At 43.9% G+C, this 23,635-nt stretch overlaps 1 protein-coding gene across 4 annotated transcripts in view; it reads right to left on the bottom strand.

Moving 5' to 3' along the window:
* Positions 1 to 23,635, bottom strand: part of DTNA (dystrobrevin alpha) — a 223,508-nt gene that overhangs the window by 125,105 nt on the left and 74,768 nt on the right. The window contains exon 1 of one of the 4 annotated variants that reach the window (XM_069004685.1): positions 6,925 to 6,944. The exons of the other annotated variants lie outside the window; for them this stretch is intronic. The gene's annotated coding sequence lies outside the window, so the exon portion shown is untranslated. Of the gene's footprint in view, positions 1 to 6,924; positions 6,945 to 23,635 lie in introns of those variants that run through there. 4 annotated transcript variants of the gene reach the window in all.

Here is a 23,635-nt window from a genome sequence, read left to right as displayed (position 1 = left end):
CACAGATTTCCAGTTTTGAAGATGCTTAAAGCTGCAGTTGTTCTAAGAGACCTATGAAGATGGAAAACAGCCATGCAGGCTCCTGGAAGTGTCACCTTACTCTGCCTTGAAACAGGTATTTACTTACTGATTCACTTTTAAAATTCTGTCTGGCACTCTGGATACAGGGTCAAAACACATGGTGCAAGAGGATTCTCCACAGAATAATTTCTACAATTACTCAGTGCCATCCTCTTGTTAATACACAGTGAATTTTCTTCCCCTGATGCTGACTATCAGAACAGATAGGCCACAAAGCACATCCTGAAGTTGAATAATGCGTCTGAGTTTCAATTGCTACACAGTCGTTTGCAAGCTCTGTGTTAAGTACTTTACACACAAACAATTGCAAAAAAGCCCCAAAAGCTGAAAGGCAAGCAAACCTTTCATGCCCATCTCTTAATATTACAGTCTGTCTTGAGTACTGTCAGTGGCTTCACTCAAATTCTGTACAGAGTAAAAAAGTGAAAAAGAAAACCTATTGAGGGAGTCGAATGGACTATTAAACAACATCACCTGTTATAAAAGAAATGAACACAGGCTTTTGAAGAGCAGATCCCTCAGTATGCACCATCAGTATGATCCAGGTCAGGCAGCTGAAGCTGCAGGCTGGAGCCCCAGCAGAAGTCCCCCCCACCCTGTGACCAGAGGGCTTTCCCACTCAACAGAACTTGCAGTCGTACAGCACCTGCTCACTGTTTACAGAAGGGCTGACAACACATAGATTAACAGAGCCATAATTTCAATAATTCATGTCTGCTCTGATGTCCCAAGGCCAAAAGCAAGCTCCCGTGTCACTCATGATTTCACGCTTTCACAGTTTTTATCTTTCCTGCTGTGTTCCCCACGAACCCAGCTCTCCTTCATCCCACAGATTTGTAAAAAACTTCAGGGGACCTGCAGGAAAATCCAGACAGTTTTAGAAATTGTGCCTGTCAGTAATGGAAGACAGCCCTGAACTCTACAGATTTTTTTAAACACAGGTAGGCACCTGGAATGTGCTAAGAAAGGTGGAAACCAGCTTCTTGATGGCAGTTACTTTTGTATGGAAAGGGTCGGGCACGGCTTGAAGCATCATCGCGTGCTTACTGTTCTGGAACAGAGTCAGTTAATAACTACCTGGGAAATGCAACAGGAGAAGGAGCCAATGTCAAATGTACTCAGAGGAAGGTTACTCTGCCTTTCTTTAAACACCTGTTGGCCAGGGACTGCCTGACAGAGATGGCATCAAGCACATATGCGCTTCTAAGATGAATGGCTATTTTCCCATCAAAATATTTTCTCATCAGAAATGCTACTGAACCTTCTAGAGGGCTCTGTTCCTACTGCCATAGGGTAATGATCCTCTCACACAATACTCAAGCCATACAAAATAAAGGTAAAGCTTGGCTCCCGTGAGTGCTGACTCCCTCTGGATGAACTCAGCCCGCAGCAGACTTGCCAAGACTTGACCCTCCTTTTTAAAAGGCAGTGTGGGATGGGATAATGGCACTGCTCCGGCACTTCCAAAGCCAAGCAGGAAATGGCACAGGGAATCACATCTCACTGTCCCACTTGCCCAACTGACAGCATGACTTCCTTCACAGCATCCCTGCCCAGGCATCAGGCAGCTGCTTGGGTCAATGAGCAGAAAAGGCCTCCCCAGTGCTGCCCAAAGGGCTGAAAGTTGGGCTGCAACCCCAGGAGATTGTGAGACACTAAAAGCAAACAACTTGTGGTTAGGTCTGTTTGCTGTCAGATTTCTGAGCCAGAGATGATCCCAGTTTTAGGCTTTCCTTTATATAAAGACCAGTGCCCAGACTTCTTTCCACATTTGATTGTTTTCACAAGGAGTGAGGACCATTAAGTCCCATCGATCCAAGATGCATCCTGGCTGAGCCAGCCTCTGTGTCTCAGCAGAGCTGCTGGGCACAGGGCAAGGCCACCCAGCTGGCTCCTGAGGAGTGTCAAAATGCTGCGCCAGCTCTGGTTCACAGCCTGCCATGCTGGACCCAGGCAACTCTTGCAGTCACTTGGACGTCACCACCAGGTGATCCTCAGGGACCTGGGCTCTGCAGGCCCCAACAGTATGGATCCAGCACGGCTTTCCAGAGCCCCGAGCCCCATGCAAGCCACTGCACAGGAGGGAAGGGACAGCCACAGGGCACAGCCGTGGCTGCACCAGTGCTAACAAGCCCAAGTCTGGGCTCAGGCTTAGCCGGATGCCCTTCTCAAATTAAAACGCCTCAGGCCACAGTGGCGGAAATACAACGCAGAGTCCTCTCTGCAGCTGAGCTGCTTCATGACACTGCAACTATTTTGTTCCAGTTCCAGCACGGCTGGGAAGGCAGACAGCAGAGACAGGAGAGAGCAGCCTGGGTTTGGCACAGGAGAGACCTTGCACTGAGGCAGGCAGAGTTTGTGTTATAAAACTGCGCCCTTATCTCGTAATAGCTGAAAAAAGGTTGTGACAACTGAAGTCTTTACAGCTCCTCCTTCCCCCTATTCCCTCCTCCCTGAGGATATAACTACCTGGTTACTGGCAGTGCATGGCACTGGAAGCCAAACAAACACTCAAGCCCTATGGTGCAAGAACCTGTAGTGTCCCAAAAAATGATTTCGATTATTTGATGAGTGGGATTTCTTACACAGTGTGTGCCTCTGGTTGAGATTAAATTCTGAATGCAAAATAAAGCACTTTAAGCAAAACAGGTCAGAATGAAAACAACCCTTTGAAGCCTGGGCTCAGTCTTGCTTTTTGCCTATGAGTGATGGACCCCTGGGGTGGCTGGGAAGACAGGTGTGCCACCCAGGGATGCTGCCACACCAAGCCAAATGAGTAACCCTACCTTGGCAGAGAGCAAGTACAGCGACCCTGCCTGCACACACCTCCATGGATGCCTGCAAGGAGCCTGCCAGCTTCTCAGCTGGCTCCTACAGGATTGCTGAACAACTGAGAAAATCCAGATACCTGGGCAGGGGAAGAGAAAAAGAGAGGAAGAAAGCAAGCAAACAAGGAGGCGATACATAATTTCCAGCCTATTTTTCACCATTCCTACCTCTTCCCCAAGAGTGCCTATGAACAGCCTAGGAACTGAAGGGTTCCCCATGTGTTCCCCATGCTGCTACAAGCAGCACATTCTTTCCAACACAGGACTGGTCTGTGCAATGTCCTTGTTAATTACTGGTGGGCCACTTGGAATTTTTGCTCACTATTCTGAATCATTTCTGCATTTCTCCTTCCTGGGAAGAACTCACCAGCCACCACAAAACAGTGTCAAATATTTGCCATCCATGTTAAGACTTTGTCAAGTCAGGCTTTGCATTTCTCTCTCAGGTGCTTGACATATTCCTTGCCTCGTCCTGCTGCCCTTCCAGAGAACGGTTACTATGGCACTGAATACAAGGCCAGTGATGCTGTATGAAGCAGCACTGTAACACTGGCAGGAACAAATGTTTGAAGACTGGACTACAACTCTACAGCAGTGACAGCTTGAGCACTTCCAAAGCAATGGAGCAAACATGCAAACACAAGGGGCCAGGGAGCAGTTTGATAAAAGAGCCTCTTTCTAATGGTCCTCAAAAGGAAGCATTTAAAAAAACATCCAGAAATAAACTGGCAATTAGGTTCTCTACTACCACGGTTGCTTCTCCACTCCTGCAGAGACGGTTTTACATGAAACACACTTCTTCATTTATGTTTTAACATATTTCTGCAAAGGCAATAGCTCAAATTGCCTCAAAAACCATCGGGGCTAAAATAGCCCAGCCACCGGCCTTGGGCCACTCACCCAGAAGCAATGGGGCTGCTGCCAGTCCTGCCCAGACCTCCTGCTCTCTCCTCTGCCACTGCCCACCCACCCAGCACCTCAATCCCACCTCCCAAGCAGCTTAGGTGTGACGTGCGTGCTGGGGGCACACATGTTGTAATTGGCATGCAGGCATGGCCTAAGGCAGATGCCGTTTTTTTTACATTGGGCAGGCAATTTTAGAAGAGTGCAAGGTCTCTTTCAGCAGTTCAATGATACGTCACCTTTAAGATATACATGGACATAAGCAATGGACAAGGTGAAGGCAGCAGACAGTCTGAATTTGCATATATTCTATTTTAAGAATCTAACATGAATGACCTGAACTGCCCATGTAGAGACATCTGCCTCTCTACATTGAAGTCACTGGAATTGCTGCTCCTAACGCTGTTGTCTGAAATGCATCCAAGCTGGATGCTTAAAGCAGATGGTATCAGTACATCTCCTAAGGTTCTGCTCTAAGCAGACAAACCCCAACCTCTTTTCAAATGAACAAAATAAATTATAGGACTGCAGACCCAAAATCCAGGTGATCCAGGGGCTGGAGGGATCCTCTGCAGAATCCCCTTATACCAGAGTGGTTATAGCTGCTGAGAGAATAGTGATGGGGTCTTCTGCCTAAAGCTCTAGGTCACTTCATCCATTTATTTGCCTTTACCTCACCTAACTAGCACAAACTGAAGAAGGTCAACCCAGTACAGAAAAGCAAACCTTGTGGGCAAAATGGAGGCCAGCCAAGGAGGTGGGTGGAAGTCAGGAAGTGCCACCCTTCCCTCTGAGTCGGTGCTTGTGCCAGGGGTGGATGGTGAGCGTCAGCGGATGTTCTCAGAAACGGGGCTTTTAGACAAGGAGCTGAGCAATATTTCTGATCATCTATCATTATGAATCATGCAGTTCTTCTCTGTAATATTCTGCCCAGCAGTACTGGCCAGATTATGTTATCAGTAGATAATTTTGATGACTAAAGTTTCCTGAGCAGTTGCAGTCAGGCAAAGCACTCTTCCTTGCTTTCTGATCCTAGATCCAGGTTCCTCTGATAGGAATGGGTATTAAGATTCCTGCAAATACAATGCTTTATACAGTCTCCCAGAACATTTAATCCCTATGATTATTAAGGATATATTTACATACTGCCATTATCCAATTTTGTGTGGTTTTGTTATCGTTTGAGGTGGGTTTTTTTTGCCTACATCTGTCACAAAATATAGAAATTCTGCCTTGTAAGAGATCTAAGGATTTCCTTTTCTCAGCTTAGCATAAACTATACATGGTGATGTTTGCCTCTGTAGATATGTGGTAGGAATCCTGTTAGCATTTATGTATGCCTCCCTAGATACTTATTCCATGCTTTAATTAACCCTAGGATTTGAGTCTTTCATGAGAAAATTATCAAGTAGGGCCACTGTAGTGTGATTTAACCACTCAGCCAGAGGGAGACAAGGATATTTTATTTTCAAAATGACAAAGGATATGCCAACAACCTTTTAAGTACAGTAGTTCACTGGCAGTTATAGCACCATGATAAAACCAAAGTCACTGAAGATAGCACCATGACATTAGTAGCTGAAAAGCTAAAATGGATATGGCATGTCTGGTCTGCTTTGTTTTACCTAGTTTAAGGGTATCAAGGGAAGTGTGCCATACAGATCTGATAGACTGCTTTTATAACCACAACCTGGCATTTCATATTTACAGCTTGGCACACATTGTGAGCGAAACTGATGTGCAACACTCATCCGGGTCCCTCATCTGAGATAAACATTAAACTGCCACAAATTTTAGAACAGCTAAGCATCTCTATTTGAGAGCAATTGTGCAGTCTGGCAGGTAGAGTGGGACTGCAGCAAAGAGGCCACCAGCTAAATGAGACCTCAGGACCACCCCTAATTTTCCCCGCCTGTCCCAGGGCCTGGGGGCAGAAGAAGCAGAACCCATCTCTGTGGGGCTCCTGCTGCTAACCCATGGCTGTAAGCTCCAGTGGCCAGCTGACTGTGTGCTTCAGAGGGGTTTAGGCTACCTGAAACACCACTGAACAGATAATGCACACTTCACCATCTGGAGCTTTCCTCCTCAGCCACAAATGCCAGAAACCTTATTTCAAACAAAAGAAAAAACCCATACATTTCTCGTCCATATGCTACTGGGACCTGACTGCCTCTTGGAGGCTGAACCTGGCCACAGGTCGGGTCTGCAGGTTTCCAGAAGACAGGGGAAGAACTAGACTCAGCTGATAGGTGAAGTAAACAGTGTCCAACACCATGGCAATGAGAACAAATTCCTATCTATCTGCTTTCATACATGTTCTCTCAAGCTTGCTGTTGTATTCCTGTGCTGCCAGGCAGCATGAGCATTCTGCTGTGGGGCTGCAACAGCATGCCTCCCTCAATGCTATGAAAGTTATTTTGCCCTCAAGCAACAGAAACCCGAACAGAATTTTGTTTGACAAGGCTTCTCACCAAAAAAAGAACCATAGTATTTAACATGAACAGTCCTTAAAAGATACAATCAACTTTTTTTTTTAAAAATAATCACATCTTCAACTTTCAAATATGCTATTATTACACAGTATGTAAAATGACTTCAAATAAAACAATTCTGTAAGTAAGTGTATTTTTATTTCCTTTTGTTTGCTTTACATCTTGAACAGCACTTCTGTTTGTGCAGCTTTTAATATAAAAGCAGAGGAGAGTAGTAACAGAGTAAAAGTAACACAGACAAGAGATTAAGGGAAGTACATTAAGCTAAAGGTATTTTTAACTCTTACTTTAGTATTTGATTACACTTCATGGCTCATCAACATTTTTGAAAAAGTAGGATTTTGCTGCAAGTTTACATGTTGCTTTATTATCTTACCCCAAATGTTTTTATTTATAGTGCTTTGCCAATACCCATCTTTTGCCCTTTTTAGCAACTTGCCTAAATAAGTTTGGGAGATCAGCAGGAAGCAGCAACGTGTCTGAGATACTTCCATCTCCTCACTGCTCTTAACTGAGTGAACATTTCCCTGTAAGCGAGAAGAGCCCCAGAATTCTGGAGAGGATCCAAATCCACATTCATGCACGGACTTTAGACAAACACAGGTTGAACCTTGCCTTACCTGGTCCACCACCTTGCTGTTTGTACTGGCCCAAGGCTGTCTCCACCTGGATGATGGACAAACCAAGCACAGGTAAGGCTGTGTGTACAAGCCTAAATCCTCTGCCATTTTATCCATCACTTTTTGCAGAACACATCTCCATCATCTGGTCGACTTCCAGCAGGAAAATCAGATGTAAACTGGCTCTCTGAAGGCCTTGTATTACATCTAACAAAGCTGGTATTTCTGAACAGACTCACTGCTGGAGGTCACTGTGCATCCATGCAGCCAAAGCACAAGTGAGGCTCACAGGATCTGCTGAAACTTAGCCAGCTCCTGTGCCCCTGCTCTGCTGAGTGGAAGAAACTCTGCTTGTGAATTCAGGGAGTCCAACTAAGCTCATTCCTAAGCCTTGGGATGACTGGAAACCAATAAATCTTGCATTGACAGAGATGCAACTATTTGAAATAAAAACAACAACTGATTTTCATTTATGGGCCTATTAGCATTTTTTTTAATTCATGCACTGGGATGTAGTGGTTTCCCTCTCCCTAAATCTCTTTGAAAGCATGTTAATGTGTCTTTTTTTTAGTTTAGCAAAAGCAAAAATGGACAGATTCAGGGAATCTATTACGACAGAAAGAAATGGTGAACTAAATAGGGCACCATCAACAATTACAATAATGTGTAGGTATAACTGTGTCTATCTGCTATTAGAATGGAAGGTAAGTACAAGGCACAGACCTGTGATGAATGTAAAAGCCTTTCTAGAGAAATCTTAGAGGAAAATGTGATTATAAACAGTAGGTAAACCACAACACTGGTTTTTACATGACTTTTACCAAGGAAAGCCTGACTTTCCTGTTGGGAGTATGCTGAAGTACAGTTATATGGGGAAGAAAAGGAAAGCTGCAAGACAGAATGAAATAAACTGATCATCATGTTTCAGTGAACTTTGTCATTGTGCAAATCAAACACTCTCCAGTGTCCAGCTGAGGGCACTGCAGTAGGACATCTCGCTGCCTTCATCTGGCCATACAATACACATGCCAATGTCCAAAGAGCTCTAAGTGCAAGTTGGGACCTCGCTCATAATATCCACACCTACTTTCACTTTGACTCACTGAAGTGTGAAATGCTGCACAGGAAACGGAAGAGCATCCTGGCTAAAATTAGTGAGGTTGGATGCCTGCCATCAACTCAGATGGCTGAACAGGGTTCTGGCTCCAGCTGCAACCGGTTTGTTGCAATCTTCAGACATGAAGCCTGAAACAAACTTCACAATTAGTGTAACAACCCTATTCCCAAATCTCAAAGGGGCAAGTGGTTTCAACCCGTATCTGGTGGGTTCACCTGGAAGACCCTTTCCTGCATCCACCTCTTTTTCCCTGTGCATGGCTCTGCAGGGGAGAAGGTCCCCAGAAAGGCTGGGACCAGCTGTGGGCAGCTGTCCCCTTAACAGTGTGCAGAAAGACTATCAACCACAGCCAAGGGCAGCTTGAAAATAGGGGGACAACATGGTGAGAGACAGTAGGAACGAAAGTACCCAGGAGAGGTATCACTCCTGAGCTGGGTTGCCGGGGAATCCATCTGGGGTTGTTGGATAGAGTCAAGGCTGTGGGCAGCACAAGTACTGCTGAAGCCAGCTGTCTGGTTTGCCTTCTCCTGGCATTTATCCAACACATTTCCCTTTAAAAACATTCCATACAGAGTTTTGGCATAAGGCATTCTGGCAGAAGAGTCTGTAAAGAGTTAATACATTTGGGTTCCAGCTCTGGCAGGCTGGATTCATTTCCTACTTATATTCAAATGAGTATCTTCTGGTGCTTTTCTACAAGAAGAGAAGTTCCCATTCCATTTGAGTAGATAAGCAGCCTTTTGCTCTAGAGAGGCCAATGCGGGAAAGCAAAGGAATGATGTTGATTAAAAAGGAGGCAAAACAGTCCCTACTTTCCTGAGGAGGCCTACACACCTCTTAAAACACCACACTGAAATGGCCTCAAGGTTCATATTGGAAAAGTGACTCTCAGGATCAGGTTCCTGATCATTTAAAAATACAGCACCAACCCGAACTGCGTTCACATTAAGTAAAACAGTAGTTTTAATTTTTACTGAACAAGGAAACTTCTTAATTATATTTTGAAGAATGTGGTCAAATGTATTTTAGCAATGTCACTGTTGTTAATTTAAGCTCTAGTTTTAGTATCAGCTGAAAAATTGGAACGGATTCTCAGTTTATCATCTTTGTTTTGGCAACATTTTATTTCCTTAAGTTTTACCTAAATTTAACTACAGCTGTTTTTCTTTTAATAGCAACATTTGGTATTTGTATCAGACAATCACCATAGCAAGAAGGCATCTGTAACTGTGAACCCAACAGATCTGAGTGTTATCAAAATAGTTTTAGAAACAATGTTTGACAATTTATAAAATGCCACATATTATGGCAATACTCAGGCCCATACTTTTCCCTGAAAACAAAACAAATTAAAATTAACTTCTGGCTAAATTTATGGATGAAGTACAAGAGATAAATGACCAATCCCCCTTGGTGTTTCATCTGATCCCCTGACCACACTAAACCTCAGCATTTAAATGGAAGCATGATCCCTAAGTCTTCGAATTTTGCGTTGAGAAGAATCTACAGGACTGCCATCCATAGCACAAAAGATGAAAGAGGACAAAAATTTTAAAATAGGGAAGGTTTTGATTTGATTGCATATGAAAGATCAGCAGAGACAGTTGGGAAGCCAGATCTCCCAGTGCCATGACATGTTTCACCCATACCTGTCCTAAAACTTAGCACTGTGTGCTACCATCTTCCCTCACGGACTGTCAATTGCCTGTCAATGAGCTGTATCTAATCCCATCTCACTTCACCTGCAGCCTCAAATTTCCCACTCCAGTTCTACTAAAAAGATGCACGCCAGTGTAAATGCACCACTAAACTTCTCCCCTTCTCCTTCTGCTCTGCAAAATCATCTTTTATTTCATGTGTACCTGGCACGTGGGAAGGGAGGCCAGGACCCCAGTACTCATTTCTCACACCTGAGAGACACTGGAAGCCCCTGACAGTGGATGGGAGCTTGAGGACATGCTGACCTATTCCCTTCCAGATCCAGCCCTTTCTGAAGACAGGAGTTTCTAGTCTGCAGGCTAGTGCTGTACCTGCACCTTGACTCCTGTTTTCCCAGCACATGGATGTACAAGGTTTGGTGGCATTTCTCCCCAGGCTCATGCAAGAACCCCTGATCTTGTCTTTCTTCCAGATATAAATCAGCAAAACACATTTATATGACAGGAAGGATTTCTCTCAGCTACTACTCACCTGTGATGGAAGCTGTAAAGTGCCCCTAAACCCTCTAAATCCTGTACTTATCCTGAGCTTTGTGGGATCCATTTCTCCTTAGCCAGCTCTGAACATATTAAAAACAGTGTCTGGCGTTTGCACCCCGACCCAACTTGTTCTTCTTTCTAAAGCACCTCTTCAGCAATTTTGGACAAAAGGAAACCTGAGTCACTGGATGTTTGTGTAAGGGGGAAAGAATGTTTATGATACACAAGAATCCTGTTATATTTTCACCTGCAAGCAGAAAGAACAGAGCCTTTTGGGTGACTAACAGGTGTCCATTCTCAGGGATGATTCTCCACATCAAGCACTGCAGGAGAAAACCCTCTATGACCTGCAGAGTTAAGTGCACTCTGGCCCAGGAAACAAAGGCGACTGCCCTCCTGGGATTCCAGCATGTGGGAATGACTGGTGCATTACACTGTGGGCCTCCAAATGAAGCACTTGCGTAAATATAGATAATCTTGACATTATCCTTATCTATCTTTACAGATGTTATTAACAAATCTACAGATAAATGCTGGGAGAAGATAGCTAGGAATTTGTATGTGAAGAAGTCAAGCTGAATACAGCTGCAGATGATTAAACCAGTTTTAATTAACTAGTACCGAGCAAGTCAGCACTTGGGAGCAAGAATGCAAATAAAATGTTTGTGTGTCCTGGGCATCTGGCCTGGGCAGCCAGGGTAGCAGTCACTAGAGAAGCTGCTGAAATGTCTGCAGATCATAGAGCACCCACAGCCAACATGAGCACGACAGGCCATTCAACTGTGATAAAAAAAATGCATAATGAAATGGATATGTACTCCTACACTTGAAAGCTTTCTGGGGTGGGGGAAGGCCCAAAATGCAACTCGCACAGACCAATACATTTATCTCATTATACTGTAGAAGAAGGGACAAATATACCCCACAGCTTAAGCAATGTGACTCTACATCCATCCTGACTGTCCTCTGGTACCATTAGTCCATCAGACCTGTTTGCTTTGCCTTCAACAGGTTCTTATTATGACTATGACAAACTTTTCAGAGAAACTGTAACCTAAAATTAGTTTTCAAAGGATCTATCTGCAAGCAGGCTCTACATTTACCTTGAAAATACCGTATTCAACTGTTTACTTAAAAATCAAAGCTGATTGTTCAATACTGATGTTCAGGGAAAACTGTGGATTTCTGTTTTTACTTTTTCCTTTGAAATTCTGCTCCTGAACTTGCTCCACCTGAGACCAAAACTTTTGTTTCTCTCTAGTTCAGTAGAAACAAGGTTGCTCTCCATATGGAAATTATTTTAACAGTAAAACACATCATACACTTTGCAAAAATACTTCAAAATGAAATGTGGCTTTGAAATTATAGCAAATTGTAATTTATATTTTGGTATCACTGAGAACATTATATTTTAAGAATTGTTCCAGCAAGGGATGCAAGGCAAGTTGTAAAGCCTTAAGGAATACAGTAAAAGCAACATCATTCATTAACTGGGTATATTTTTGGTTTCCAACAGGAAATTGGTTTTAGAAAAAAAATTGCATAAGGACACTCATGTTAGAAATCACTTGTACTCAAGTATTTGCAATACATACTTGAAACTAGTGGCTGAGTGTGGAGGGAACTTTCCAGTTCTGTATTTGAACCGGCCCAACACAGGATCCTGGGCTCAGTGTCTCTTGAGCCTGGAGGAATGAGTGGGGAGGTGTACCTAGGACTTGTTTCCAGCATCCTGATTCTCACCACACAGATGCAAAGGACCAGTTTCTGAGACTATGCCAGGCACCTGGGTACCTCACCCTGTCTGCAGAGAGCAAATGGCTCACAGAAAGTGCATGAGAAAGCCCATGTAGCTCTGATTTTCCAAATGGGAAGCTCGCCTAGCAGTTCTTCTGTTTGGTCCATTTTTCTTGCTTAGTACAGTTGGCAGGAAGGAGAATGAACCAACTGAGAGAAGGGCAATCAGGACTCTCCCCTTTGTGTAGTCAGCCCACACCTGGCACTATTTGCAGCTCAGTACTGCAACCTCTGTTTCCCTTGAGGGCATCTCAAAATCTTTGTTCAGTTCCTGATTTATTCTCCTGTGAGGTCAGTTTAAACCTCCATTTTCCCCAGCAGTGATTAACTTCACTTAACTTTTGCTACAGCTAAATCCAGTACTGGTACTTTTAAATAAATCTTGGTTTTTAGGTTTTTTGTTTTGTTTGTTTTTATATATAATGACACTGCTGCAAACAAATAGAAAGCAATCAAATGAAAGATAATTGAAATCAGCTTATCTGCTCAGACACTGCAGCAAGCATTGCTCAGAGAGCTCAAAACTTTCATGTGAAATATGAGACCTTTTCTTACAAAGTACTGTGAAAAGCCAAGTTGGCTGGGACTTTTCCCAATACAGATTCATGGGTTGGAAGGGATCTTAAAGATTATGTAGTTCCAACACTCCTGCCATGTGCAGGGACACCTTTCACTAGACCAGGAGGCTTAAAGCCTCATCAACCTGGCCTTGAACACTTCCAGGGATGGAGAATCCACATCTCTGGGCAACCTGTTCCAGTGCCTCAACACCCTTATAATAAAAAATTTCCATACATTCAACCTAATGTCAGTTAAAAGCCATTGCCCCTTGTCCTTTCACTGTCAGCCCTTCTAAAAAGTCTCTGTCCAGCTTCCTTGTAGACTGCCTTCAGGTAGGGACAGGCTACACTAAGGACACCCTGGAGCCTTCTCAAAGCTGGACAGCCTCAACTCTCTTGGCTTGTGTTCACTGGAGAGGTGCTTCAGCTTTCTAATCATCTTCATGGCCTCCTCGGAACTTGCTCCAGCAGGTCCATGTTGTTCCTGTGTTGGGGACCCCTGAAGTGGACACAACACTCTGGGTGGGGTGTCAGGAGATGAATATGGGGGCAGAATCCTCTCCCTCAGCCTGCTGGACATGCAGCTTTTGACGTTGCACAGGACATAACTGGTTTTCTGGGAAGCAAGAGCACAGTGCTGGGTCATGTCCAGCCTCTAATCCACCAGCACCCCAAGTCCTTCTCCTCTGGGTTGGTCTCAATCCATTCTCGACCCAGCCCGTATCTGTACTTGGGATTGCCCCTGGGTGAGCTTCGTAAGGTTTGCACAGGCCCAACCCTCAAGCCTGTCCATGTCCTTCCAGCGTGTTGACCGCACAACACAAGTCTGTCATCTGCAAATTTGGTGCGGGTGCATTTGATCCCACTCTCCATGTTGCCTACAAAGATGTTCAGCAGTGCTGGTCCCAATACCAACCCCTGAAAGCCACAAGTCACTGCTCTCCACTTGGACATCAAGCCATTGACCACAACTCTTTGAGTGTGACCATCCAGCCAATTCCTTATCCACTGAGTGGTCCATCCATCAAATCCATCCTGTTTTACCTTTTTAAAAATGGGGGTTATGCTCCCTCTTTTCCAGTCAGTGGGAACTTCTCAGACTGTCACAACCTCTCAAGTATGATGGATAGTGGCTTAGCCACGTCATTTGCCAGTTCCCTCAGGACTCATGGATCCACCTCATCAGGTCCCATAGACTTCTGCACCTTCAGGTTTCTTTAATGGTCTAAAACCTGATTTTCTTCAACACTGAGTGGTTCTTCATTCTCCCAGTCCCTGCCTTTACCTTTTGTGACTTGGGCGGTGTGGTGGGAGCACTTGCTGGTAAAAATCGAACCAAAAAAAGCAGCTGAGTAGCTCAGCCTTCTCCATGTCGCACATAACCACATTCTTCTGCAATCATACTTAAAAATCTGTCCAGGCAAATTGAAACAAAGAGCATATTCATAAAGATTGCACTATGCTTCTAATTTGTAATTCAGGAGGATTCTGGCTTAATTCATTGTTTGTTCTGATTCCAGTCCCCTGTCTATAAAACTGGATTAATAGCACATCTTATCTCACAGCATTTTTCTGGGGACACAGACATTTATGAGCCTGGTGTGATAATAAGATCACATAGACAAGAAGCTTAGAAATATCCAAGACAGACCATTCCTGCTAGCACTGTCTGGACAATAACCCAACAGGCTCAGTGCCAGCCTGACATGAAGACAAGGACTACCTTGTTCCTTTGAGTCCCTGGTAAGTGTTTGTTACAGCAGAGAGGAAAGCAAGCAAGCCAGACCATAGACAGTCTGGAGAAAGGGGATTTCCTGGGCAGGAGAGCGGCCGGGGACACCAGAAGACATTGGGGAGCGGGAGAGAAGAAGTGGGCTGAGTAACAGGTAAAGACATACTGAAAGACAGGATCAGAGCAGGAGAGAAGGGACACAGCAGAGCCAAATGATGGTGAAAACAGAGAGGGGAAGGTGTGAGCAGCTATAAAGGAAACTTTCTTGCAAGGCACACATCCCTCATCTATGAATTGTAACTATTATTAATGATCATTAATTCATGCTCATATGAACCTATCAATAGTTTCTGGAGCTGCTCAGTAAACCCAGCCTGGTGTCAGTTTGGGTCTTAATGGAGGTTTTCTCAGAATTTTCAGTTCTTATGTTCCCTGTGCCTTGTAACAACATCGGCAGTATCAGCTCCAAGCAGCCTGAGTACTTCACATTTCTTACTCCATGCAAACATGTAGAAGGGCAGTTAAATTAACTCACATAATAAATTATCTCACATAACACACACACATCCTCCTTGCAGTGTAGCTGCACAGTGTAAAATACCATTCCTTCTTAACCAAAAACATCGTTCCCTCCACCAGGATCAACATAAAGATTAGCTGTGAAGAACATGAGGGAAACTGATTGATCAGCTGATTTGCACTCATCACTCACGTGATACACCAGATGTCCTGAAAAAGCAGCCCTTAATAGTTTATCAGTTAAATACCTGTTAGCCTCTCTCTAAACTGTTGCATAAATCAGGAGATAAGAAAATAGCAATGAGCATTACAACATGCCTTGGATTTCACTGCTCTTTGTGAAAAAATAAATGGACTGCTCATAAAGGTTGAGTTGGAGATGAGGGCTCCTTCTTTCTCTCCGTAACTCACTTGGACAGTATAAAAGCTTTCAGACATTTCTTCCCTGAACATGAAAAGGATAAAGCAGCTGTTAACACAGACTGTTATTTGGGAGGCTGTTAATAGAAATCAGGCAGAAATGTATAGCTCTCCCTGTCTCTCACATATCAGTGTCAGGGCACAGTCTAATAATTGAGCAATAAATCAAGTGAGCCAAAAGTCTAAGCATCGCACCGTCTCACTAAAGCAACTGCATCAGTTTTCATCCCTCTGCCTAATAGTGCTTAATCCTTACCTAAGTGACATGAAAGGCACCATCTTCTGAGGAAGGCAAGGATTCCTCAAGGAATTCATCCAGGTATGTGCTAAGACCAAATACAATGTGTGTATGTCAGAAACCTCTTTCTCGTTTATTCTGACAGCCTGAAAAATTTATTTGCTAAAACCATAAATACAGCTCTGACATTGTTGTATAGCCCTTCTAAACAGTATAGGCTTTTGTAGACCTCTTTTTGTATATAGGACCCCTAAATGGTACAGGATTTTGAAGTAATTTCCAGTATCTTACCACAATTTCCAATCCAATCACCGCAAAAACGAAATGGTAAGACACAAATCGAAAGCCCATTTCACTGAGCAGAGACCTTCAGATTAAATTTCTAAACTGAGCAGCTGCAAATGCCCTTGGGAAAATCTTTGTTTACTCTCAATATTTTTTTTCTGTTTGTGAATGCTGTATGTTTCACTAACTACTGAACACTTCACTACTTCAAATGTAAGGCAGAATAGCACTTGCCAATGCTTTTATAGACCAGGTTTCCCCTTGCCTCAGCTCCCAGAGTTTCAAATACTGTTCACACATGTGCTGTTATGTTCTTGCTTTTTCCACTAAGGCCTTAAAAGTACACTGAACTCTGGCCACAGAGGGAAAGCAAAACTATGACTCTTCTCCAAATCTCAAAGGGCACTTGGCTGCAGGACCTACTGTGCCTATGCACAGCCAGAGGCATGTGGACCCGGCTCCTTAACCACAGCAGTATAAACACAGTGACTGTACCGATTTTGCTGTAGGTGTTTCCGGTGCAGCCAAGCCAAATGGCTGCTAACTTCCAGAGTATTTTCTAAAGGTGAAGTAAGTCAGAGTAAAAATGTCTATGCTTATTAGACTGGGCAATTAACATTTTAGGGGAAACCTCTTATAATGTGGGATGGAGAGCGAGAAATGAACCGCTGATACGCTGTGAAATTGTATACCATCAGGATGACACTAAGACACACTGAGTTAGCCATAATGCTGAAGATTAGGATACTCACATCAGAGAAAATAAGTCTTTAAATGAAGGTCACACATTTCTGTGCAGGTGATAAGACCCAGGACAAGACAAAGGGAAAGTCTTTCACTTGGTGTTTTTTTCTCTCCGAAGCCCACTTGATCCTCCTGCAGTGTGTACACAAAGTGCTCAACCCACTCCCTCCACGCTCGAGCTGATGCTGGGATGCCATAGCCACTGAAGCAGCCTGTGACAGACAGGTCACTCTAGCAGCACAAACCTGACCTTCATCTGAGACTGTCACACAAGCACGTTGCTGTCAAACCAGCCTCAGCATACAAGGCACAGCTTATGTTGGCTTGACACTGCGCACAGGAGGTCACCATGTGAGTGCTTTTTGAGCGACTGAGCCAGGGATCAGTGTTTTGCCACTTCCTCTCCCAGTGCTAGGTGTTAAGATACCCCAAAGCTGCTTCTAGGAGCCAAAAGCCTGATGTGCTGTACTGTCAAACAACAGACAGGGATAAGTTGGCCAACATCTGCACAAGGATGCCATCGGTGTTGCTTGCCTTCTTTGATGCACTACAGCTGTAGTCACACTGTAATTACTTCTTGATTTTTACTCTTGATCCAGTGCATGTTCCTGGGTGACAGAAACTGCTGGAGGCCTTCCTGTTAATTGTTTCTTGATCAATTGAAATGACAGAGGACAACTCTCCATGATGCTGTGTATTGTGTTTGTGTGGACAGGTTTCGGTAGAGGGTAGGCTACAGGGCTGTCTTCTGCGAGAAGCTGCTAGAAGCTTTTCCTCCATGTCCAATGGAGTCTATGCCATCCAGCTCCAAGACAGACCTGATGCAGGCCAAGTCTGAGCCCACCAGCAATGGTAGTAGCACAAACAATGATTGCAGAGGGAGAAAGGAATGAGAATATGTGAGGAAAACAGCTCTGCAGACTCCTAGATCAGTGAAGAAGGAGCAGGAGGAGGTGCTCCAGCATCAGAGAAGAGATTCCCCTGAAGCCCACTGAGGTCCATGGTGGAGCAGATATACATCTACAGCCTGTAGAGGACCCCACACCAGAGGCAGGTGGATGCTCAAAGGAGGATGTGATACTATGGGAAGCCCATGCTGGAGCAGGTTCCTGACATGTGACCCCATGGAAAAAGAAGCCCACATGGGAGCCAGATTACTGGCAGGACTTGTGAACCCACTGTGCTCCATGCTGGAGCAGTTCATGAAGAACTGCAGCCAGTGGGAAGGACAAATGTTGGAGAAGTTCATGGGGAACTGTCTCCCATGGAAGGGACTCCACACTGGAGCAGAGGAAGAGTATGAGAAGTCCTTCCCTTGAGGAAGAAGAATCAGCAGAGAAAATGTGTGATGAATTGACTGCAGCTGCCATTCCCTGTCCCCGTTGTGCTACTGGCAGGGACAAAGTACAGAAAAACTGGAAGTGAAGCTAAGCCTGGGGAAAGGGAAGGGTATGGGGAAAGTGTTTTTAAATTTGGTTTTATTTCTCATTATCCTCCTTTGATTTGACTGCATAATGAATGTAACTACATTCCTCAAGTCGAATCTGTGTCCTGTGACAGTAACTGCTGAGCAATATCCCGCTGTCCTCATCTCGACCCATGAGCCTTTCACTGTATTTTCTTTTCCCTGCCCAGCTGAGGAGGAAAGTGACAGGGAAGCTTTGGTGGGCACCTGGAGTCAACCCAGGGTCAATCCACCACATGGAAGTGCTGCCTCCTGTATCAATGTTTGCATGGTTTGCTCTGGTGCCATCTGGTTATGGGAAACCTTATGGATACAGATATATCCACAGTGAATTTTGAGGTCCAGCTTTACTCAGTCAGGCCTAGGCAGTCCTGGGTGCAGCATTACTACAAGGCATATATCAAACTCCACCAGCTCCTTTTTCTGTATTTTGCTGCGGAAAAAAAATGGAGAGGAAAAGCATCACTCAGAAGAGAGACAGCCAAGCCTGGGCCAGGAAATAAAGGCTGGAGACATTCACACCACCATGTCATCATATTCTAAAGCTGTTAAATGTGGAGACTTCACCTCTGGCTCAGGAAGTCACCAAGCCACAGTCATCTCTGTGCTGGGAAAAGGTTTTGAATGACCATCAGCATATTTTTCCTACCTCTGGCACCCTGATGAATACATGTATGACACCTCAGGGCTGCTTGCGAGCTCTTACATCCACAATATGCACAGCTGTACATTACTGCTGCTCCAGCAGCAGACCTGGCGTAGAAGCTTCCCAGGAGCCAAGTGGATACAGGAGCTGATAGAGCTGTGTGGATGGTGCCATGAAGAGGGCTGAGCAGTGTGTGTGGGAGAAGGGATCTGCCACTGACAGTGCAGCAACACGGACCCAGAGCCCACGAAAGCTGTGCTGCCAATGCAGGGCAGCTTTTCTCCCTGCTTATCAAATGGAGAATATGACACCTGTCTCAGGATGCTCCCTCGACTGTTAGTGACTGTCACACACCCCGAGCAGACGTTTCAGGCTGTGCTGCCTGACAAATCTCCCCACGGACAGGAAAACAAATCTTTTCTTTCCCCCCTGCCAAGTGACTTCTTGTCTTGTTTGTTTTGAAGAAAAAAAAGGAATTCTTGTTCTTCTGCTGAATAAGATACCTGGTATTCAGCAGCGACTTGTTTGTTCCAAGGAAGCAGAAAGGGCTTGGAATAAGCTTACTACTTTTTAGCACAGCTCAAAATACAAAGGATGCCTCTTCAAAAGCTCTGTACAACCTCCCTCAAAGAGTGGATCCAATGCTTTTATATATTACTGAGTGTTTTCCAGGGAGGCTGCATCTATTGTGGCTGCTAGAAGGTCCATCAGCTAAGGTATGAAATCAGGATTATTTTTAGAAAAATACAGGCTGGTAGAGGAGGCAGCATGCGATCAGAGATGCAAAAGCCTTTCTTGGCAATGCATCTTGACTCCACAGGGCTTAAAGGATATGGCTGTGACAAGACCTTTTTATGCACAAAACCAGGAAAAAATCTGGCTCAGCCTCCAGGCCTGTTTCCCATGGTATTTTCCTCTTCTCCTTCTATGGTCCAGTTTGATACTCTGCTCACTGAGCAGCTAATGCACGGCTCCCTTGGTTTCAGAAGCCAACACTCAAGCAGTATTCATTTTTTAAAAGCAATTTGCATTTTTTAGGCACTATTTGGTAGAAATCCTAGCATGTCTGCCTCAGATAGCCTCAAATTAGCTTTCTCCCAAGGAGCAATTTCTCATTTGTCCTTTGATAAAAAAAATCTTCCTTACCTGTTATTAAGGGCTGCATGCCGGGAGGGTCTCTGCTGTGTGATCCCACTCACACAAGAAGGAAGAAAATTGCATAAGCTAATAAACCCATTAGCTAAAAATCATGCACTCCCAGTAAGAGTGCACAGTCCCCTGGAAAGTCCTTCTGAAAGTCCTTCTTGCCATCCATCCAGAAGAAGCTAAACCTGTAAGAAGCAGGCTTCTGCTGTACAGGGGATTGACATTTAGCTGGAAAACTGCACCAAAACCTAGTGTCTGCTTTTAATATAAAGTTGAACGAATTATAACCCATGTGTCTTGTGAGCTAATTTCAGGCACTAAATGACTGAATTTTCTCACTCTCAGAAAAAAATCATGTTTCCATTGCACAGACAACTAAGCTTTCAGGAGTATCTCAGGAGGCTAATTTGCACCAAATTTCTGTTATAAGCTTGGTTCATGCAAACATTTTAGACACGGCCCACCCAACAAGCTCCTAAGACTTCCCAAATCTGAATGCATATGGGTGGCCATGTTTTAAAAGATTTAGTCACTGCCTGTCCACCATAGCTTGGAGACCATTCAGATTTCCATTCCAAGGTATGTCTTTGGTTAGGGCAACAAAACCTCTTTTTTTTCCAGGCACAAATGCTCCTTTCAAAGCTAAACTTGCACATCCCATCTAGGCAACACACAACAGGCCCAGCAACTTGCAGCACTCACTCTTTGCCATTTGAGATGCTGTATCATTCCAATGTCCATGAGTAACAGACTAGCCCTCTGCCTTGAAAACAGCCAACAGGTTTGAAAATAAGTCCCATGGCAAGCTAGATCCACATTATTGAAAATCCTGCTTTTAGTGTTCTCCTGTTTGCTTGTTTGTTTGTTTCTTTGGCCTATTGATTCAAGTGCTACACAGGAAGAAATAGGAGAAGAAAATGTAGACCAAACAGAAACTTGCAGGTTAAAATCCAGCACTAAACCACAAAAACAAGCAAGCTGGAAAATAATGCATAGTAAAATATAATTTGCTTGCTGTTTCTCTCAAATACAATTTTCTGCAGTTTTGCTGACCATATATATATATATATAAACATATTAAATATAAATATATATACACACACACACACATAAAGACAGAGCAATACATTGATGCATGTGAGCCAAATCCCACAAATCTCAAAGCTTCTCTAAGCGTCAGAAGAAGCTGAATTCAGAGTGCTTTACATTGGAGGTTTTTCAAGTAAGTCAGAAAGTGGACAAACCACAATTTTTATCCTCTGTTATGCAAAATCAAGGGTAACTTTTACTTCTACATGCAGAAGTGAAACTTCAGCTATATAAAATATTCACCTAACTTCAACAAATCCAAAGGATTGCACTTTCATAAGGAAACATGTTCCAAGGGAAACATGCTGGTATAAATTATAGTGTTCTCCTTTCTGGAAACACCTGAAAATAGAACTCTGAGGGGGAGTGAAAACTGGGGCGTCTCATGAAGATGTTGCCTCCAAACTTTGGTTAGCTGCATCTTCCATTCTGGTCTTAACCTACAGAGTAGTAGGTTTAATCTATCTGCATTTTCCAACCCCATAGCTAAAATTAGAACTGCTGTTACATAACCATATGTATGGGTTTTGTGCATTGCATGGCAGTTTCTAAGGAAAGCCTGTCACGCATCCGCTACCTGGCTGCCGATATCACAAAGCCTTTCCATGAAATGCCATTTAGGACACCAGTGAATGCTATATTAATTTAGTTTAGTGAAGACAGCAAGAAGAAAAGAAATCAGTAACACCATTTCACTACCACTGGTCCCCACAATCAAAGCCATAGCAAGTGTGGGGTGAGTCATGTGTCTGGCTTGTTCTGCTTCCTTTGCAGCTGTGCTCTGTACACGCATGTGAACAGTGGAATACAAAGTGCTCAGATAATCCCCCACAACTGGGGAATGCATGAACTTATCAGGTCACCTGGTACAGAGTAGCGTAAACCTAGGGCCAAGAAGATTGATATTTTCAGGTACTGACAATGCTTTTACCCCACTTGCTAAGCTAAGCCTCTCTCATTTCTCCGTATCAAATGTTTAGATGCAAAGTCTCCATCAGTATTTCAGATGGCAATTTCTTCCTGCCTGCATGAAGAAAGACTGTATACAACAAGCATTAAATCAAGAGCTTTCCTTGCTTTTGGCCCTTGTATGTTCTTCCTGTTGTCTGTAGAGCTCTGCTTACTTGTCCTTGCCTTGTGAAACAAAAGTTTACAATGGAACAGCACAAGAAGTCATAAGCTGCCACTTTACCATTAACTTCTGATTTTGTAATGGTTAATTTTGGCTCTCATCATTCCTGTATACAGAAAGCCCCTTATTTTTTATTTGGAGTTGTGTCCTCCCTGTCTGTTCCTTCACTTTGCCCTTTGGCAGGCGAGACACCCTAAAATAATCAGACGGACAGAAACACAATTGCTTTTACAAGCACAACACTTCATTATGTATTTGTTTTGAAAACAGTTTCCAAAGCCTAGAGTATGTCAGCAAAAGCCAAAGAAAGAGTGTTGATGTTGTCACAAGGTCAGCTCTTCAGAGACAGTAGGCAGCAGTGTTGGCACTCTGACAAATTATCACCATGGCAAAGATGGCAGCACTCAGGCAGTGATTCAGCTGCTTTGACAATACCAAGGCTCCAGCTAAATGTGAAGATAAGTTACTCATACTCCCTCTCTCACACACACACACACACTCTCACATGCACTCTACCTTGGGAGTTTCTTAGTGTCTTTTTTTTTTTTTTTTTTTGGTTTTTTTTAATGAAGTTGCAGGGTTTAAGGAAAAATAGCAGCCATGTGCTTAAGGCTGACAGACCACAGTGAAAGCTCTTTCTCCTCATACACATACATTCCGTGCATACATACACACACCTACACAGACACCTCCTATTGATAGGATACTATTATAAACAGGCTTTTCCTTAAGTAGTTGAAACACTGAAATGTGATTCTCAAAAGACTTCCTTCCTCTGTAGATAATTTCCATCTTCCCCTCTCATTAATGTAAGGGCTTTTGCACCCTTGTTTGTGGGGGGACAGGCTGGAACAGCCTTCCCAGGCAAGAAACAGCATGCACAGAGGGTGCACATATGGGGATGGTTCAGTTCCCAGAGCCAACTGCTCAGTCCTGCTCCCCTTTTGCTCTCTGGGGAACATATTTTGGCTTCTCCCCTGTGCTCAGTTGCCAACATTTTTATGACAGTAATAGTCATCACTAATTCTGTAAGTATTTCATACATACCTTGTCCTCTTGCTTGTACACAATGAATATGTGCATCTCTAGTGTTAGCAGGGCTGTGCTGTACCCCTGTACTGCACGTGCCACCAGAAAACTTACTGATGGAGGGAGATGTTTAGAGGCTATGCATAAATTGCAAATCCTCTTAAAACTACAATTTTGGGCAGGCTTTCGGAAGCTGCTCTGTAAAAATGTACGAATTTCACTTGGGCTTTTTTATTGGAATATTTTGTTTTAAAGTCACTGCTTTTGTTTAATTTTGTGGGTCTGGGAGGACAATTTAAAATTTGCTGGAATGAAAAAAACAGCTTGAGATAAACTACCTCAAGTAAAGCCTGCAGACTTGCTAGGAGACAATGCCAGCACTATCTGCTCTGAAAAGCCTTTTTCCAGGCTGGAAAAAGCTACAAACTTCACTTTGCTATACAAGGTGCTTTGTTCTTAGTTTTGATATTTTAAAAAAAGCTTTTGTATCTATGTGTGCTCTGCAGCCTTGTCCTCGCTCCATGTTAGGGCAAGAATGGGGTGTGCATCAGCTGCCTCCTCTGCCTCTGCCTTGGCCTGCACCCAGCAGCTTGT

The sequence above is a fragment of the Aphelocoma coerulescens genome, chromosome 2 (genome assembly GCF_041296385.1).
Source record: "Aphelocoma coerulescens isolate FSJ_1873_10779 chromosome 2, UR_Acoe_1.0, whole genome shotgun sequence".
In the NCBI taxonomy this organism is placed as follows: domain Eukaryota; kingdom Metazoa; phylum Chordata; class Aves; order Passeriformes; family Corvidae; genus Aphelocoma; species Aphelocoma coerulescens.
The sequence above is the reverse complement of the archived record's forward strand: the minus strand, read 5'-3'. Positions and strand labels throughout refer to the sequence as shown.